Source organism: Carassius gibelio, chromosome A12 (genome assembly GCF_023724105.1).
Source record: "Carassius gibelio isolate Cgi1373 ecotype wild population from Czech Republic chromosome A12, carGib1.2-hapl.c, whole genome shotgun sequence".
NCBI lineage: Eukaryota > Metazoa > Chordata > Actinopteri > Cypriniformes > Cyprinidae > Carassius > Carassius gibelio.
The window spans coordinates 9752586-9774589 of NC_068382.1; the positions used below are offsets into that span (position 1 = coordinate 9752586).

General features: G+C 37.2%; 1 long non-coding RNA gene across 1 annotated transcript in view; it reads right to left on the reverse strand.

Annotated features, from left to right (window-relative positions):
* The window catches only part of LOC128025746 (uncharacterized), a 59322-nt gene extending 37318 nt beyond the window's left edge, over positions 1-22004 (reverse strand). The window contains exon 1 of the long non-coding RNA XR_008186212.1: positions 21405-22004. This is a non-coding gene — a long non-coding RNA (uncharacterized LOC128025746). The remainder of the gene's footprint in view (positions 1-21404) is intronic.

Consider the following 22004-nt stretch of genomic DNA (forward strand, 5'->3'; position numbering starts at 1 on the left):
CAGCGACGTCTGTGTCCGTCTCATTCTTATCAATAAGGCCGTAATCTCCCTGCTCCCAAGTCATAAAACTCCTATCTCCGATAAAACATGATTTTGGGGAAATGTTGTGTTAATGTTGGTATACAACAGTAAATGATAGCAATATAAGGTATAATACCAACTTTAACAATACAATAAAATAATGCAGTTTTTTTAAATTTCCTGAAAAATAATGATTTCGGAGATACGTGGATTCCACCCGACAGCGACGATATGGTACTTTAATGCTGGGAGGCATAACAACGCAGTAGTGGAACCAAGTGCAGGCTTTTATTAGAATCGTGGTCAAAACGAGCAGTTTCAAACAAGAGCAAAGAGGTATAACCCAGGGAGAGACAAAAGAGTAATCCACAAAATAGGCGAAGGTCGGGGCAGGCAGCAAACAATAAGAAATAAGAAACCGTCTAGGGTAAAAAACAAGGCACATTAATTAATGGATAACCTGGTTATAAATAGGGCAAGACTGATGAAGGAAACAAGACACAAGTGAATGCAATAAGTGATGATGAGTCCTAAAAAAACCCTGGTCGGAGAGACCTGGGTTCGAATCCACTGAGACACCAATGTGTCCCTGAGCAAGACACTTAACCCCTAGTTGCTCCAGAGGCGTGCGACCTCTGACATATATAGCACTTGTAAGTCGCTTTGGATAAAAGCGTCAGCTAAATGAATAAATGTAAATGTAATGTAAATGTAAAAAAGAAAATGGGAAATGTTTTCAGTGATCGTGGCAAGAGTTCACAGCTGGAGATTGTGACAAGTACATTAAATGTAACCAAATTTCTCATTCGTCTTCTTTTTTTTATTTTTATTTTTACATATTTTGAAAGTTAAACCCTGAGCTTAGCAGGCTTCTTAACCTACTAGCTTAGCATAAATGTAATGTTTAATTATGCATTTAATGCATAAGTGTTTTTGTTTGATCAGGAATTACAAACAGCGACCCCTCTGGGGTCGTCAAACCCCAGTCAAATCAACTTTGTTCATGACTTGTTTCCCCTCCTTTTGCAGTTTTTAAATTCTACTTTAATTTAAAGTTAATCCATTTTTAGCTTCCCTTTTGCTCTTTTCGGCAAGACACTGCTGCCATGACAGCATGAAAACACTGAGCAGTAGGGTTTGTGGGAATGTGTGTTATCTGTACGGGAGTGTGGCGTGGAGCCCGTGGGATCTCCTGCTCTTCTATCTCCCATTCCAACCACACTATGTACAAAGACCTTGAAGTTTACTGGTTGCCAAGCAATGATAATATTCATAATTATTCTTCTTGCTTAAGCTGCTATGATTCATGTCGGGTTCACTGTAAATGGCTGCGTAATTGCACATTGCCGTTCCAGACTTAAGAGGTGCTGAGTTCTGCTGGGTTGATATGCTATCGCTATTTGCATGGCCACTTTGGTTAGAAATATGAGCCTCATTCCAAGAATGCAGTCCGAGCTCAAATAAATACACTGTAGCATATCATTCATACTAAATCAGGGTCGATGGCCTGAACCGCACCACATGACACCGTAACCAGTGTTTTGATGAGTGAGCTCGACGAGAAGTGCTTACAAATGTCCTTGATAATAAGAGCTTGTGATATAATATAAATATCAGAGTTAAACGTATCAGGCTTTTGTTTCTTTGCACAGAGAATATTTTTATAGAAACCACTGTGGTTTTATGCCACAAAGGCCAGAGAGCCATTTAGGAACAGAGAAATAAACTCCAGACTATTCCAAGCATACATCTGCATTAAGGAACCCACAGAGAGGAAAGGTGGTGTAAAACACACTGAATTGTCATGGTTATAGATTCTATTAAAGGTAAGACAAACTGAAGGAGGTAATGGCGAGCGTTCAGAGCAAGTTCTGCTAAACAGGGCTGCACAATTAATGGAATTATGGATGCCACAATTATTTAATCGTTCAAAGTGGCAATTAATCGTTAAAAGTCCACTTAAATTATTCTGACTGCTTAAGATGGGTTTTGTACCTTCTACATGTTATCATAAGGTTTTTTTTTTTTCATTATTTTAATTTTAGTTTTAGGATAACATTATAATACCATTCCTTAGAGGTGCTCCGATCACGATCGGCCGATCGTTATGCGTATCTCCTCAGTAAAGCCGGTTTTCTAATCAGCGGTTAATTCCATCAGGTGCGTGATTTCACATAGAGCAGCTGCTACTACACAGAGCCGTTGTTAATAGAGAAGATGCGCAAATCACGTTAATTTTCAGCGTTTATTGGCCCATCTTCTCAGTTAACAACGGCTCTGTGTAGTAACAGCTGCTCTATGTGAAATCACGCACCTGATGGAATTAACCGCTGATTAGAAAACCGGCTTTACTGACGAGATGCGCATTAACGATCGGCCGATCGTGATCGGAGCACCCCTACCATTCCTATTTTTACTGTTTTCATAATTTAAAGAAGAAACCAATCTGATGTATAGTTGAGGCTTAATACTAAAGGAGAGTACTAAAGGTTTTTCAGCTAGAGTGTTTTCAGCACGCAGTGTCAACGATGATATAAACAATAATGTCAACGTAAATTGTGATAATTGTAATTAATAATTGCAATTACAGTTTCAAGGGAATAATCAATAATTATATTTCTGTCATAATCATGCAGCCCTTCTGCTAAGCTCTGCAAGTGAGTATCCTAGTAAAGTATATGGTTCTTAAGTGAACATGAACAGCTGAGAAAGAAACGTGTGACGCAATGTGTCAAGAAACAATAGAACCCATTATAATCAGTGATATTGTCTAGACAGGATGCACCGCACCATGGCGCGACAGGACAAGACAAGATGGATTAGGCCCTTGATTGATTGATTGATTAATTTTTTAGAACTTTATGTAGCTTTAAATACAATTTTGAATTATTTTACTTAGTTGCTTTTTTAAATACATATTATAAATCCTATTGTGAAACATACATCCATGTATAGGATTAATTTTGTTTTGTGTTTTATTTGACCTCAAAATGTTTAAATCAAAATGGGATATTCCAGTGAAAATGATAGATTCCGATGTGTGTAAACTAGGGCTGGGAAAACGCATCGAGGTCATTGATGACATTGACGCAAAAAATACGTAGATACAAAATATGCTCATCGATTCGTCGACCTGTTTTTATTTCTCTAAAAAACGTTTGCAAAACAATTACCTTATGTGGGCTGAATATACGCGATGGCCAGATCAACATTCTGTCCAACGTTATATAACCAATCCAGAGGTTTTTCTGCATTGATCTTTTTTTTTTTTTGGCAGCTGTCAAAGCCTTATTTGATTTCGGTGCCTGACAGGGCGCACGAGAGAGAGCCCCAGCTGCGCGCGCACACTCACAGTCTTCAAACAACACGAGCGCTTCTTGCTCTCTCTCTCCCTTGTGCATATTAATCAAAATCATTAAACACGATATAAAAAGGGCGAAACACCAAAGTTTCACGTGCGATCGCGCACTCACAGTCTTCAAACTACACGAGCGCTCTCTCTCTCTCTCTCTCTCTCTCTCTCTCTCTCTCTCTCTCTCTCTCTCTCTTTCTCTCCCTTGTGCATATTAACCAAAATCATTAAACACGATAGAAAAAGTGCGGAACGCCAAAGTTTCACGTGGAGCATTCAGAGATTTTTTTTTCTCCATGACAGGCTGCTGGCTCCCACTGTTATTTTTTTTTTATTTTTTTATTTTGGAAAAGCACTCTCTGTATTAGCTTAAAGCCCTCAAGTTTACATTGGTTACTGTATTCTTTCAATTGCTCTAAACAAGTATTTTGGGTGACCTTTTTATTGAATGCTAGACATCAAGTTGTTGTTATTTTCATCTGAAAGAATAGCTTTTTTCAGTAAGCTAGGCCCTATGTGTTCAGTAAGCTTGTTGCAGTACGCTATGTGTTTTCAAGGCTTCAAGGTTTTATTGAATGCTATCTCTATACAAGTGCAAAGTAATGCATTCTTAGTCAGTCTTTTATATTGTAATTTTAAGAGCAATAAACATATATTGCAATGTTAAGGAATTCATGTTTTTTTCATTCAGATATGTAAATCAACATGTGTAAATTGTTAGTAGTCAATTAATGGGGAGATCGAAATTGAATCGGTGTGAAAATATTGATCGTTAGATTAATCGATGCATCGAAAAAATAATCGCTAGATTAATCGTCTAAAAAATAATCGTTTATCCCAGCCCTAGTGTAAACCTACCAAAACATCGCTATAGATTTTATTTCTTGTACACTTAAATATCTGCTGTCCAAACTTCCTCTCCATGCAGTTTATCATGCCATTTTCTATAAAAAGTTATGCACCAAAACCAAGCGAACTGCACCCATTTAAACAGACACCATGATTTCAATCAAACCAGACCAATCAAAATGACTCAAAATAACATCTCAGGAGTGTATCTCTGAGAAAGGCCAGGCCAGGATAGAGTGCATTAGCTTGGAGATAATGGGGTCTGTTTGCTTGTTTGCTCATTTCTAGAGTGAATTCGAGAGAACTTTTCCCATAATGTCAAAGAATGGTCAAAGACCAGTGCTCCCCGCTGACCACTAACTCACACACTGGACTTTGGGGCCAGTTTTGTCAGAAAGCATGACTTCATAGCCATGGCAGCGTGGCAAAGGTCTAGCAGAGCTTTAAGCCTGGATAAACAACCCAGTGGGAATACCTCTCCTTCCTCTGTTTTTTCAGCTCATGCATTTGTTACTACTCATTCCCACTCGATCAAGCAACAATGTGCATGCTGTCAAACCAGTTTTGGGCAGTCAGTTCTCCACAGCTGATTGGCATGGCAATCGAAAAAATGGTGCACCAAGGATGGGAAAGATAATTTTTGGGTAATAATAACAGATCTTGATCTTAATTAATTACAGTGACATGAAATGTTTGCATTGGGTTGAATGAAAACAAAACATACAATTTGGGTTCTCATTATGTACTCTATTTACAGGAAGTTCCAAAATCCAGTCCGACTGAAAGCATAGGCTTTGTGGACTCTCACCGAGATCAAAGGAGGAAAGTGTAAAGTCTTTCAGATATCTCTCCAGATGAATTCCTACTGAGGTGAGGAGCACCCGACTGTCAGCAACACTTCAGGAGAACAGGACAAAACACACAGCAACTCAAATTATACAGAAATGTCAGAAATGTTTAAGTCCACACAACTTCTTATGTAATATTCAAGAGGCAAATTGTATTTTGCGCTTCATTGGAGATGCATTAGAACAAAGGTTTAAATGCAAGATATCGAGATACTATCCAGATGTTGTGTTAAGATGATGTTCAACATTAGCACACAATGTATAAAATACTTTAATGCTACTGTGTTTTGTGTGTTTTTGGAACTTGAAAGCCTCATCTAAACAACAGCACAGTTTTTAAACCTTCCACAAGAAAAATATATACCTATCATATAGGTTTGGAAAGACCAAGGTTAGAAAAATAATGGCAGAAAATCAATCTTTCAGTGAACGACCTCTTTAATGGTTATGTCAGCCATCATGGATGTATGGAGTGATTCTGGGATAATACAGAAATATGCTAAAACCACACTGCTGGAACGAGTCCTTCCTGGGTTTAGAGTTGAGATTAAAGAGAATATAATAGGATTTACTGAAAGATCATTCTGCTAAACACTGCCTGGTAGTCATGGAGAAATATCACAAATATAAATGTCCTACATCATGGTCCTGAGCCAAATCCTCTGGACTCTTCTCTCACCTGAAACAATCAATCCAAGTCTGTTTTGATGACACACTTCATCACTGCAGACACACACACGCACATATATACTTTTCCCTGACGTATATTTCCAGTAAATTACTCTGCCTAGCCAGTAAAACAATAAACTTGGTAGCTACCAAGCTTTTTTTACATTATTTTTATTTCTTACAAAAAACATCCTTAGGACATATGAAATCTGAACTTTTTGGAAAAAGGCAAAGACTGTCAAAGGAGAAGTAGCTCAGGTTTGGCTGATAGCTTCATCATGTTTTCCCACCATGTTCGACTTGATCCGGTGAACTATTTTAACGTACAAACTATTTTCATGTCCATCCATCAAACTTAATGAGAGCGAGTGACTTTCAGAGCGCAGGAACCAGAATTTCATCAGTTGTCCATTAGCTCTTTTAGCCCGCTCTATGGTTTCACCTCTTTTTGTGTCTTTGAGAGGAGAAACTACAAAAAAAAGACACTTTCCCAGATTCCCATATTTGACATCTATCCTGATGGCTCTAAACATGCTTGGACTCAAAACCCAACATAGTACAAAGATTGTTTCATGCACAATGTTAGTTATTAAAAAAACACAATGCCCATCATTGCTACCAAATGTGATGAAGCGAGCTCACCATCTCGCCTTAGGGAGGACAATGTGAGTCTGTGAAGGGATGTAAAATGAGAGCTTTCGTGCAAGGTTTTATTTACTTACAGTGCCCAAAATATAGTCCATCGTAGGACTGGGTGTTTTTTCCTATTTTATCGATTCATTCAAATGTAATGCTTTGCCATTATTTTATTAAGGAATCACGATTTTGAATAGAAATATTACCAAACGTTAGAATTAGACACTCTGACAAAATGGCAATTATTAACACATGTGTTGACAAAGATGTTAAGCGGGCAGTGGAATAGGAAGAAAAAGATGGAAGTTTGGAGTTTAAGTTCTTTTAATTCGGGTGCCAAATTTTTAGAAAGCCGTTAAAAATCTGGATCAAAATAGCGAAAAAAAAAAATGAGAATCAGTCAAACACTGCACAGTGAAGTTTACATACAGGTGCCCAAACAGACAAAGGTGTGTGTGTGTGTGTGTATAAATATATAAATCACAGACACTAGTCCATTTCACAGTCTGATTAATTATACGATTTGAAAAAGTTTTACATTTATTCATCCATCCATTTTTTTCCATGACATTCCACATTACAATGTATATACCATTATTATGACTGGACTTTGCAAGTCTATGCATTCTCTACATCAAAGACATTCTAGGGCACTACTTTAGAGAGAGAGAGAGAGAGAGAGAAAGAGAGTAATAGTAGTAACAAGGTAATAATGAATGGTTGCAAATACAGGTATGTTTGGCCACCAAGGGAGAAAACACCTCACATACCTGAGCTTCAATGTATGTGGTCCATTATACTCTCTGAAATGTCACCCTTGCTCTCTCCCTCTCTCTCTCACACACACACACACACACACACACACACACACACATTCATGTTGGGAGAAGAAGCATGATAAAGCAAACTGCTTCCCTGCTAAAAACAACTGCTTAGCTGAGATCTTTCCAAGCGCTTTTTCTGCTGATCCCCAAAGACTGTGAGAGAGTGAGACCTTATTTACTGCTTTACATCTCCACCACAATCCCTTAAACTGATCAAATAAAGCAGGAGCCGCTCTTAACTCAGTCATATCAGTTCAGAGCATATTTCTGTCTGCTCCCGATGCACGCAAAACATTTTACTTGTTATTCTTATGTCCGTGTGTGTGTCAAGCCTCTCTGTGGCTCTTTGCATGTTGTATATTGTTGTGTATCAACCTTTCAATTTGTGAAACCGCAGGCAATATATAACGCTACACTACATTCCATTCGGAATTTCCAGCATCCTACATGGAAAAGTCCTGTTGAACAGACACATGATCAACTTGGAAACTTGTACGGAAATTCCCAACTCCGATGCTGTCTGTATGATGTTACACGGATACGACGCACCTGGGGAAGATGTTCACACTCAACGATAAATATTAACTTTTAAACAAAGCTCAAATATTCTACGATAAAAACAGAGTGTGAAGATGAAATGTGTAGTTTCTGCAAAGCATCCACAAACAGAAATGAAAAAAATTATATAACCACAACTGAAAGTAATTAATTGATTAATTCTTGCCATATGACGATGGTCGGAAAACCAAGTAATTCCACACCAAATTGTCAACAAAATCATTGAGCTGATTTAATGACAGCTAAAACCCCAAAACCAGTTTAATGAGCATTTAACGATGTTGGTGGGTTTTTTTTGGTCATAATTGGTTTTTGGATAAATACCTAAAATAAGATCTGTGTTTTTTTTCTTTTTCAAGTTTTAATCTATGAAATAAAATACAAATAAATGCATAATATAAGATACTCACTAGAGCGTTTTTACAGTGTATAAATTGCGTTCTGGCAAAATATTCTTACTCAAATCTTCCAACATGTCCATTTTAAATTAAGATTAAATTAAGATAAAATAAATAGAGTATTTGTAGGATGCTTAGTGGTAACACTGCAGTCATGTAGTAATTTTCTTATAGCTTGTCTTTAGCTATTTATTTCGAGTGATTGCATTTAGACTTCAACATTGAAGATTTTGACTTTTAAGCAAGAAGCTTTGAGAGGGATCGCTGTATTTTGATTATAGTCATGGCTAAAAAGGTACTGATAAAAAGTTAAGAACAGTATTACTAGATTGCAGATAGTTAGCATAGCTAAAATACTGTACCAACCAATCAGAAGCCAAGGCTGGAACTTTCCAGTTTTGAACAACTATGAACATCTTCACGGTCGGCAGTCAATGATGGTAGTGGGCATAACCCATAAAAAGCTAGTTTAATGTCATCTGAGACATGAACACAGCTCACACAGCCTCAGGTCAGAGGTCGATTGTGAAACGCTTTCACTCTGACACACAAAAGAGAACCGTCACTCTACAAGATTAACATTTTTAATTCCCAACGAAAATATGAAACAAATATGATTGCATGCTGCTAGAAGTCAATGTCAGGAAAAGGTGCTGATGCAGCACTAGTGTTGTCAAATGATAGATTTGTCTGTACACAGGAAGTGAAATGTTTTAAATGGTTTCGATACTCATTTTCTGCAGTATTTATACACCAATTCCAGCTGTGCTTTGTCACGCTCTCTCTTTTCAGAGTGTATTTTAATTAAAGAAGCACTGCATGTTTCAGAGTGAAGAGCGGCACAGTGTTCATTTACACACTAGCAGCGCATGATCTGCTGTTTTTATAGCAAATACAGCTAAATGCATGTTTAACATTTGTTTAACAAGTTTTAACATTAAAATAAGGGTTTAACATCTGCCTGTGAAGCTAAGAAGACATAAGCATTTTAATCCTACTCCTGCAAAGTTAAGCACAATAATTAATAAACATGTTTTGTTGTAGTATTTTACATTGCTTTTGTATTACAATAGTAATATTTCTGTTATTATTATTATTATTATTATTATTATTATTATTATTATACAAGATATTAAGACAAGTACTTTGATTTAAAATTAAGTAAAATAATTACTAAAATACTAATATAATTAGATTTACATTGCAACTGCATTGCAAAAGCAATATTTATGTCTTGGAAATAAATAAAACTAAATGATTGGCATACTGTTATTATTATTATAAATAATAATAATAATAATAATAATAATAATAATAATAATAATAATAATAATAATAGTTGTTGTTTTTATATTAAGACAAGTATTGGGATTTAAAATAAGTAAAATAATTAATTAATTAACTAATAATATACTTATATTTACAATGCAACATACATGCAATATTTCTGTCTTGAAAAAAAAATTAAATGAATGGCATATTTTATTATTATTACTACAAATAATCAATAATTATTACTCAACTGAGAGATTTGAGTATTTTGACAACACTAGGCAGCACCTTTATTCATTTTGAATATTAAAACAACACAGAAGCGCTGGAAACAGCAGGTTTCTCTTCGAATCCTACAGAAAGACCGAAATAGACCGAATACAAGAGGAAGCGCTCTTTTTTTTGCCCTCGTTTCTTTTTTTGGTAGTGCGATGGCACGAGGACAAAGGACGGTCTCCTTTCCGTCTGTCAACGGGTCATTTACAGGAACAGAGAAAGATCCGTTATCGCCCGGTGACTCTTTTGATTGCATCCAAAGCAAACATGGCTCTCTTTCAGGACGCCGGTTTTTCTGAGGACGACATTTTTTGAGCTCTGGAAGCACGTCCGCTCCCCTCGTCACCTCCCTCTCGGATCCGCTCCCGGAGAGCTCCTCAAATCACTGCGCATGGAAGAAACCTGGAACGGATCAGCTAAAGCTTACATACATTTGCCATTTCATCTGCACGGTGCAGGAACTGTTGAGTAACGAGTTGCATAATCTTCGCTGGCTTCTCCCATAGATGCACGACGTCAAAGCACATGAAGACCACGCTGTCCTCAAATGCTACTAGATTTAGCATTGAGGATTCACATTTATTTTGGTCTGCTGTGGTTCCTCCTGCTGGTGGCTCTTTCCGTGGGAAGTGTCTTGATTCGGGGCTCCTGTCCCACTGTGGATTATTTCCGTTCCAGCTATTGATGACGGCTCCGAAACAGCAGGCAGAGGAGCTGAATCCTCGTTTAGTTATCACTCTATACTCCTTTTGGGCCCACCTCAATATTCATTAGCAAAGCCCGGCCGCCAAGATCTAGTTAGCTGTTGTGTTTCTGCATGCGGAGGAGGAATACCAAATCATATGAATATATTCAAATACATCTTTCCGAGCTAAAACCACTCAATCCCATGACAAACGCTTGCAGGAGCCAGTTTTGGGGCATTCTGGGAAACGGCGGTGCAGTCGTACAGCAACACGTACAGGATCTAGCGGCCGCTGCCAGCCAGTCCTCATCCAAAACATAAACAAAGGAACATTATGTCTGTCAGCCTACGCTGAAACATAAACAGCAATTTATCTCATCCACATGGGAATACGCATATTCTTTTATACCTCCAAATTGCTTTCCTTTCTGACCTGCAAGCAACCGAAACAGGATGTGATAGATCAAGCCTGAAAAACCTGAAAATAGTGATCATTTGAAGGCCAATTTTTACTTGTTTTTTTTAGTGTGGTGATGATCCATTTTTTGAAAAATGTCAAATTTTTACTAGACTCAGATTAATATCAGTTCAAGAGATCGTTGGGCACTTTTTAATTGTTGAATACAGTTGAGAAAGTTTAAAGTCATTTGATGTGTTTAGGGTTTGGCGAGATTTTTTATGTTGTTGAAATTAGACACTTCTGCTCTCCAAGGCTGCATTTATTTGATAAATACAGTAATCAATATACAGTAAAAATGGTGAAATAATTTTAGAATTTAAAATAACTGTTTTCTATGTGAATATATTGTAAACTGTAATTTATTTCTGTGATGCTCCGCTGTATTTTCAGCATCATTCCGCCAGTCTTCAGTGTCACATGATCTTCAGAAATCATGAAAATATGATGATTTACTGCTCAAGAAACATTTCTGATTATCATCAATGTTGAAAATGGTTTTTGCTGTGCATATTTTTGTAACAAGTTTAAAAGAACAGCATTTATTTGAAATTTGTGTAGCATTATGTCTTTTCTGTCACTTTTGATCCAGTTAATACATCTTTTTCTTTCCGAAAATAAATAAATAAATAAATAAATCTTACTAATGGGAATCTCTTGAATGCAATTGTAATTTTCATACTAGGTTAAAAACAGTACAGATGGTTTTAGATGAAATTGGACAGGTTTAATTTGATCTCACTCAAGCTGGTTTAATGTGAAGACAGAAGAAGATGAACGTCTTTTATTACTGTTGCTTTAAGCACAGAGCTCTTCAAGGAGAGACCATCACATTTGCATCTCTTCATCTTCCAGCCAGACAGCATCATGACCCCAAACCAGCCTCGTTCCAATGTTTATCACATGTTTCATCCTCCAGCGCTGATTGTCTTCCACAGTTTAAATGAACAAGCAGAAAGACCAACATCAAAGCAAATGGAAACCACGCTGTCCTCAGGAAGCTGAATGGGTTTAACATTTGAAACTTCTGCTGCCAAGGTATGAACCGGAGCTGATCGAGAACTTTATTCTGGAGAAGGAGACATGATTGGACATGGACAACATAAATGAAAAGTAAACAAATAATAAATTACACATACACCAACTTTTAAAAGTTTGGGCTCTGTAAGATTTTTAAAAGAAATTAATATGTGAATTCAGCAAGAATGCAATAAATTGATCAAAAGTGGCAGTGAAGATGTTAATAAATGTTCTAAAAGATTTCGATAAAAAAAAAAAAAAAAATGCTGTTTTTTGAAATATCATGAAAATAAAATGCATCACATTTTCCAGAAAAATAACGTGCATCACAACTGTTTTCAACATTGATAATAACCAGAAATGTGAAACTGAAGACTGGAGTAATGATGCTGAAAATTCAGCTTTGTATAATTTGTAAATTATACAATGTATTTCTACACTTCAGGAAGACCAGATTAGACGGCCTTGAGAAGTCAGGCTGTGGTTTGTACAAACACATTCTCACTCTCAACTCGTCACATATTAACCCTTTGTCGTGTAGGGTACTCCATTGCTTTCAATTGTTTGCCTTATGCGCCAGATCAAAATGCCTTTAATGGTTTGCACGCATTTGGAAAAATATATATTTTTTATATAAATTATACTAACCCTCTAAACCTACACACTTCTGAACAATATAAAGCATGCAACAGGCAAATAACAGTACAGTCACAGGTATTTATTGCAAAAACTGACCATAAAAAAAGGATTGCACTCCAAATCTTCTGAAGCCATACGATATATTTATGCGAAGAACAGATTAAATCATAAGGTTTTAATCGCTGAAAAAGGTTCCGCTCAGAAGACATGGAATATTAATACTTCTGGAATAAATGTACTGTAGTTGTGTCTGCCTGTTAAATCCTGTGTTTTAAATTGACAAAAGGATAGGTTTAAGGTTAGGGGTTGGATTAAATGCTCATAAATGTGTAAAAAGTGTAATGTAAATGAAATTGTTGTGACTTTACATTGGAAAATCTCACCCCAACATATACGCGATGATGGCAAAATTATTACCCAATATATATAATTGTATCATGATGTTAAATCCCAATGCCTTTTGAATTTTGCATGAGGCTAAAGTGTTCTTATTTAAAGCAATGGACGACGCTAAAGGGTCCTGACCGTGTGAAGAGTGAGAATGTGTTGTTTGCAACTCTGTAACTTTATAAACTAAGCAATGTGCTGAAGGAGTAAAACAACAATCAGTAAAGCACGTTCTTGCTCAAAGGGAAATTTCACTCAGGAAGGGAATAATGAAGGATGCATTGGTAGAAACATGTCTTTAGCGAAGTAGCATCTATATCTCAGGTCTCAGGATTGGATTATTTTGATTTCGGACTCTTTTCAATCGGGAGCATCCACATTAAGCAACGATGTGCCATTCTCTTTGATCTGGACATGTTTTATGAAGTTACAAGGAAAAATGTGACATAAATTCCACATCCATTTATTATTTACATATGGCGGGTTGCCGTAAAGAAACATTGATTGCTAAAAATGGTTCTTTGTGTTCGAGTTTAGGGTTCTTTATAACACCAATGAATTGTATACAACACTTTAAAAGAACAGTTCTTTATGAAACCTATTTCTATAGAACCTGTTTTTGTAACTGCTATTGTTACAACCCTAATCTGTTACCCTAAACGTGTCTATTGGATTTGAAACCAGTTGATGTTGAAGGTAGGAAGAGTCCCTTAATGTTCAAATGAAACCCACACCACAATCCACGGCAGGATTAAACCCTGATTCCTGCAAGCATGACAAATCAAACTTTAAGCCATTTATCAGGGTCACTTCTATGTAAGATGCTTGGAGAACAAGTGTGAATTGTTCACGATAATAGGTTCAAACTGTGAGCAGTGTGGGTAAAAAAAGAAAGCTTAACCCCAATCCAACCTAAAGAGACTTTTCACTGAAATGCCGCACCAAAAAAAACTGCAACTCAAGACTTTTTCCAGAACCAACAACGATGTTCAGAAATCATGATATTTACAGAACATTCCAGACTTTCAGGGAGACAGATGTGTCACATGCACGGATGCGATCTTGTTCTACATCAACCTCACACACACACACACACACACGCACACACACACACACACAGAGAGAGAGACAGAGTGGTTAACAACGCTACAAAAAATAAAATCCAAAACAACACAAGAATTCATGGGCTCTCAGGAATGAGTATCCAAATTCCTCACCCAAGGCTGGACGGGACGCCAGAAGGGGGGCAACACGTAATCACATGATTTGCATTGTTTCATTTGCTTCGAATAGAGCTTTTGGATCTTTTTTATCCTCCAGTGGCCTCAGCAAAGCCAGTTTCAGTGTAAATTAGTGTTTAGTCCGAGCAAACTCGAGCTCAAGAACATGGATTGGTTTTTAGGGAAAGAGATTGCAAACCAAAAATGGACCAATCAGCTACAGTCTTGCAGGTGGTATTGGTGGGCGGGACATTCTCATTCTACAGAGCATCTGATTGGACAATAATCAGTGCAGTGCATAATGAGTCATGGACACTTGGGTCTGCTTGTCTGGAGGAGGAGAACGACTGTCTATTTTATTTTTAGCTGCTGAAAGTTAAGCCTATTTTTATACTTTCACACAAACTGCATGAAAAAAGTAAAAGTGTGTGCAGTATCAGGACATAATAAAAGAACCATCTGGTCCTTGGCACGACTTTAAATTTGGAAAATAAAACCTCAGCCGAACAATAGCACATGACATATCACACACTGTCTTTATTTAGTCAACAAATCATTTTCTGCATTACTTTATCAGTCTCTCACATCGTTCTGGAGGATTTCTGGCCCACTCATTGCTCCAGTTCATTGAGGTTTGTAGGCATTTGTTCATGCACAGATCTCTTCCAACAGCACTTCAGTCAGGACTTTGACTGGACGGCTGCAACACCTTCTTTCTTTTCTTCTTCAGCCGTTCTGTTGTAGATTTGCTGGTGTATGCAATGGTGTAACAATTACTACACACCGCTTCAGTGTAAACTTCTGTACAAACTCATTAGTCTTTGTGAAGAGACGTTTCATTGGTCGCTACAACAGGATGTAATCTAAAGCAGCGTTTTAATTACAGACACCGCTGAAGACGGACGAACTTGAGTCAAGTGTGAAAACGGCCGATAAACAACTGTATTCAAGTGTCAAACAACTACAAAATCAGCTGATGCGGAATTAAATCTTTCGTATTTTGTATTTGCAGCAGGTTTTAGGGGGAAATCTGACGAGTTCTTCAAATTATGCTCTTATTATATCTCTTAAAATGTATGCATAATTAAATATGACATTATACTATCCATCCATCTACAGTACATTCTTTGTAAACTAAATTCTGCATTTTACTCATTGTATCACACCATGAACAATAGAAAGACAAACTGTATATATTTGAGAAAATTAATGTATTCACAATTACGATAAAGCATGCTCATGCTCTGATTAGATTTTGCTCAACTTTAAAAACTACAGGACTATGAAGACAGATTACATCGTGCCGTACAAATCAACATATTTAATAAGAAAGTCCAAATATCCAAAGTGAACCCAACTTGCTTTTGGACAAGAGCTCAGCAATAAACATTCTCCAGACTGAATTCATTTGGTGCATGCAGACTAAACCGGTCTGAAGGTTTACGTTTGTTTAAGATCCTCCCGAAAGCGTTCACCACCATGAAGGAGACAGAACGCTCTCGTATAATTGACTTCGGAGGGTTTTATACGAGCCGTGATTCCGTTGTTCCGTCACACATCTATAGCATAGGGATCTATAGCAGCAAATGAGTTCCAGAGACAATGATTTGATGATATTTCTGGCACGAGGATCAGTGGAGAAGCACACAAAGCGAAGTGGCCCAATTAGCGGGCGTTTAGCTGGAGGCGGAGCTCTGAAAGAGGGGGGGTCGGCTCCCCAGAGGAACGGTTGTCATGGTTACTAGCGTGTCACGAGGGCCATTTCTCTTTCACGCTTTCATTCTCCGTTCTGTTCTCCCTCTCAATCACCACGACAATTAGACACAAAAACACAAGTCTCGCTCCCTCTCTTTCTCCAAGGCCAAACGCTCAGTTTCAGTCCCTGGAGGCTGGACTAAGCAGAAAGTGTGTTTTTTATGAACGCTGAGCCGAAGTGGAAAGAAAACTTTGAATGTTCTTTTCATTGTTTGTTTTCTTACCCTCACAGTTTCTCCCCTCCTTTAAGTCGATCGGCTCTTTTTGTCTAGAGTTACATAACGATGCCATCCATCCCCATTAAGAGGTGTTGCTTCCTAAAGCGACCTTCGGGGGAACAGAACATGTGGAGTGTTTGTGCGATGCTTTTGGAGTTTCTGTACTTACTGTAATGTTGTGACGCATGCATGTGACACATAAATGTCTTTAGATGGGGCGTCAAAAGTGTTGGAAGTTAAGTTGCATCTGTAAAGAAGACATTTGGACGAGCTCAGATCACTGCTGACAACTATTTCTGAAGGGAGAGTAACTAAAACTTGTTAAAAGTCGCTTAAATGTAGCTCATTAGCATATTCATGACATCATCCATTCAAATGTGCATTCTGCCTAGTGTCAGCCCTTAATATTTGTCGTACCTGTCCTTCTGTCTGCTCAAATGCTGTACTGTATTTGAAACCGAATTCCCAATACATTCCCAGTCATTTAAGTCTGGAAAAGGTATACGATTTTCAATTAAAAGTATTTTATTGGCATGATTGTGTTTGCATACAATATTATCAAAAGACCTTCCTTGGAAGACCATTTCCACCACTGAATAAAAAAAACAAATAAATACATGCAAAAACATTTTTTTTTTTTTTTTTTTTTGCAATCACAAGCTTCTCAGAACTGCATCATATAAATTATCAAATCATAAAAAGACAAACTTGCACCTGCGAGTTCTAAGGTTAGAATTTCAGGACATCACAAACTCACAATTCTGACTTTGTATTTGTTTTTGTTATTTTACAAAATCGCATCAATTCACAGAAGGCCTTTATTCACCCCCGGATCCATGAGGGGCACTTTTTATGATGGATGGATGCACTTTATTGGACTCCTTTTCGACTATTGGGAAAAAAAAAACACATGTTCATTGCCATTAAAATCCTGGAAGAGCCATGTGATTTTTTTTTTTTTATTATTTTTTTTTACATAAGTCTGAAAGAAGAAAGTCATATACACCTAGGATGGCTTGAGGGTGAGGAAATCATGGAGCAGTTAACATTTTTGGTTGAAGTATCACTTTAACTAAAACTCACGTCCAAGCGGTTTGAAAGCTGCTCTTCTCCACTGCTATATCTTGATTTATAACAGCAATGTCATCTGACAAAGATTTACATCTAAAATTATCACTCAGAGAGAGTTTGTGTGTGTTTAATTTGTCAAGTAAAGGGTGACTGTTTTAATAAGTACTGCATTTTCTTTACTCGTCTTATTTTTGTATTTGCAATCAATACGGCCTATGTGCGTAGTCACACTTTATTCCTTTCTTCAAAACTAACAATTACACGATTAAAACTGATCTTGAAAAACTGAGGGACCATATCTCTATATTAAACTTGTAAAATGTTAAGTTGGTCGCAGTGCCATGCACTTAATGCCTCATCTGTGGTCATTCTTCAGTAAGGTTCATTAGTTAACATTAGTTAATTACATTAGTTAACATGTGTAAATAACAAACAATAATGAACTATTTTTCCACAGAATTAACTAATCTTAATGCTGGATGTGTTTCAGGTTTTGTCTTCTCCAGATGTTCACTGATGGACTGGAGTGCTGTGGATTATTGGGATGTTTTTATCAGACTCTCATTCTGACGGCACCCATTCACTGCAGTTGGAACTATAAACTCTTTTGAAGAAAGAAACAATTCTCTCAAGTGTAGGTGGTTATACTAGTTCCATCATGTTGAAGGTTTGCATGACTTCATCTATCTGGACCTTTATTTAGACTCTACCTGCTACATTTAGTCCCTCACTGGATACATGAGCCACTCAAAAAAAAAAATTTAAAAAAATGCATGAAAATAAAAATAAAAAGATGCTCCGTGGGAATCAATTAATGGCTCATTTTATACTTGGTTATTGTAAAAATGAATAGTTGCACACCTGCAGCAAAGATTCTGGAGATTTTACTTATTAACTTCTTCCTGTAGGAACTATTTCTCAGCAGAATGCTGTCAGATTACATTACACACGAGTTGGAAATACCCTTTGAAAGACTGTAAACATCACGATCCTTCTCCAATAGTTTGAAGAACACCTGACATCCTAGAAGCAGATCTAGCCGGCTGACACACACACACACACACACACACCCCTGTAGTCCAAAGCCTAATCCTATTAAAGCAGAACTAGGTATTACTGAGATCTAAAACCAGTCCGCTCTCACAAAGCTGCTAACGAATCAAGACTCACATCCAAAGCCTTCTGGACAAAAGGTTAAAACCAAAGATTTATAATAAAGTTCAGTTTGAACACTACCCTTCAAGTGACTGATGAAATATCGAACAATAATCAGCATTTAAGGCATAAAATTAGAAGTGTTTTTTTTTTTTTTTTTTTATAATCTCTTTTAATTAAATAAATACATAAACATGCATAATAAAATCTCTATAGGTTACAGATCCCACCACTAGCCTGAAGAGGGCATTAAATGCATTTATTTAGAGTGTAGTAGCAGATTTGTAACAAGTTGCATGCATCCAAGGAAGGTAGTTATTATTATTAATATTATATTATTAATTGTTGTTGTGAAATATTTCAAGCAGGATTAAAGAAGTCTGTCCACACTGGTCAAATGCCATGTAATAACTGAATCTCTATTTGGTGTTTGCCAGTCTATTAGTCTAAATGTGTGACTGATGGCCACTGTCAGGCTCACATCTGCACGTTGTTTCAGCATGACTGCTGAGCGTACACTAAAACACTGTAATCCAGAGGATTCGGAGGCATGATTAAGATATGACTTCATATGGTTGAAGAAACTTGATACATGCAAACACAAAAGACCGAGACGGCCCACAGTTTGTCTCGACGCTTAACACCGCTGAGGAGAGACAGATTTGGTCAGATGTGATCTACTGGTGTCATGTGTTTAATTATTTTCTAAGACACTGAGATGAAGTCAGATGTACGAACTTGTGGCTTGTGCACAGCCTCCTGATCAAATGGTTTTATTAATAGAGCACTGCTGCCATCTTCTGGCAACAGACACTGCAGAAAGTCAGAAAATAATAGGCCCTAGTGTGCAAATTAGATTTTTTTTTATTATTATTCATTTCTCACAGGTGTTTTACTCATGCTCTAAAATATGCATTGCATTTAGGGTTAAAGAACATGTGCATAACTTAAGTATTATCCTGGCAGAAAATCAACAGTGCCTCTTTTTTAATTACAGTTTAAATTCCATTTGAAACCGTACAAACTGCACAATAATAAATATTTTAAATAGCATGATGCTGCATCACACGTCGTCGTCTGGTTGCATGTTTAATCCTTATGTTGTGACAAAAACACTTCAAATAATCTGGTGCTTTCGGTCAGTAGTGACCGCCAGGTTTCTAAAACTGCTTGTAAATCTCTCATTCTGATGTATTATCACCAAAACATCATTCGATTCCTTCCATTAGCACAGGTTTTGAATTTCTTTTTGAAACTGGTTGGTTGTAAGGCTTCATTTGTGCATCAATGCACCAAAGTGCATGAGCGAATGAAATAATAAGTGCATGGACTAAGAAATATGAAGCTTTTTAAAACATTTTAAAGAGTCCAAATGGAAAATATTAGAGAGACTATTCATATTCTTCAAACCATGCATGGTGACATGATTCATATTAGTCTTTAAAACCGTGTCCTAATGATCAGTATCAGCTCATTAGAAGCCCACAGTGCTGGCACAGTTGTGATGTTTGGAAAAATGAACCACTGATGTTCAACATCTTCTGAGGGCATTAGTTCAAGAAAGTCCTCATGATTAATAATCATGTGTACTAAAATAATGAGAGCAAATCGTATCGTGTTGCCCACAACACCATCGGATATAAAATAGTCATGAAAAGTGCATATAGCCGAGCAGAACTACAGCACAACATAAGCAAAATATATCAACAGTCAAATGTTCATTTATGGCTCAAATTATGATGGATCAAATTAAATGCGGTCATTGTCACACATTCACTATATCTATGGCAGGAAAATACCCAGAAATCCCACCATATACTGAGTCCCACTCCGTCAGTACTTGCACATCAATGAAGTGCCCATTCAAACCCAATAAGCAGAAAAAAAAAATAATAAATAATACAAATCCCAAACAGTGTAAGTGCTATCCGACTACCAGCAGATGGAGACAAACACAGTGGAGAAGCACCATCCTAAATTAAATCAAGACAAATGACTGAAAGAGACCAGCAGAGACCAGCAGAACTCAGTGTGCAAACTCAACAGACTTGATCCACTGCCCTACACTTGAACTCTAACACTTCTGCTCTCATCCAATCAGCGAGTGAGACCGACTGGACCAATCAGAGGACAGACGCACCTGCTGCCAGCCAATCACTGGGCTCTTCTTACAGTACAGATCAACTACTACAAGATGTGCTTTCTATTAGTTCAGAAGTGCTTCTTCTATTCTTCTATAACCGTCCAGAAAAAGTTTCTATATTTACTAATTTAAGTGCATTCGTTTTGGCATTGTTTACTGTCTTATAGAGAGACAAAAGAGTCCTCTTTAATTTCTTAAAGTAAAAGTATAAATTAAATGTATAAACGTTGATTTGTGAGAATGGAAGCAAATAGACGAAATAATAATTTCCCTCGTCAGCAATATACACCTTTATACCAGACCTATAACATTGAAAATATGAATCTTAAACACTCAAAAAGTGTTTGTGTGTGCGTTTAGGCATTTATATGTGTCACACTATATGGGGTAAGTTGTCACAATGCACACTGTCATTTTACAGACTATTAGATTAATAATTTTGAAAAAATAATTTGGGGCAAAATTGTTAAATTATGAAACACAAGATTTAAAACTGATTCAATTACCCACCTTCACAAGAGAATGTGTCAGCTATAACAAACACATTTTATTTATTTATTAGTTTACGTATGTATTTATTCAGAATTATTTGAAGTGAGTTGATAGCACAGATCTGCTGGAGAAAACACACGCAATTCATATTTTGATTCAAACTTCTATACACATCCTCATCTGACAGGCTGTACCTCGCTTAACAAATCTTACACATGAAGACATATGTGCAGCTCATGTGCAGCGCAAACACATCCATCACATGCCACAGGTGTGGAAAATAAAAATTAAAATCAGAGCTCGCGCGAGGACACATTGCGCAGGTGCATCTCATCCCATCACTGCGCTACAGGACACAAAGTTAGTTTCATCTAGAGCCATTGAAACAATGCCACAGTTACGCTTTCAGGACGACAGTCTTGTTCTAGCATGTCTTTTAGGATGCAATAATGCTCTTACCTCGGCAAAGCAGCGATGTTCTCTATCCACTGCTCCAGCGAGAGAGAGTCCCTTTAGAGAGAGCTTGAAGTCCAGTGATCCATAAATAGTCCCATATCCCGATAGCCCCACATTTCTCCACCAAACACGAACTCTCCTTCAGACAGGACTCGATTAAAGTGGCGCGAGTGCATTAAAGGCGCGTCTACATCCTAATAGTAATGTTATTTATTACTCGCGCGCACCTAACGCGTTAAACACTAAAGACAATCCACATCCACTCCAACAAACCAAAACATAGTCCCAGACTTAAAGTCGGCATTATTCCACGTCGCCTGAATCTGCTGCTGCTGCTGATGATGAGAGAGAGCTTCGCAGCGTCCGAAGTGAGAAGTTCAAGCTCTGGAAGTTCCCAAACTCAACAAGTGCGCCCTTCATTCCACAGGCGCGCACACGCGCTCAGAGCAGCGCCGCTGCATCATGGGAATTGTAGTTTGATCCAAATATGTTTTATAGATTATTTTATACATGCTACATAATATCGAATGCTTTATAAGATTTTATTAAATATCTGTATGTCTAATATTAATGATGTGTTTGTTTTTTGAAATTGTATTAGAA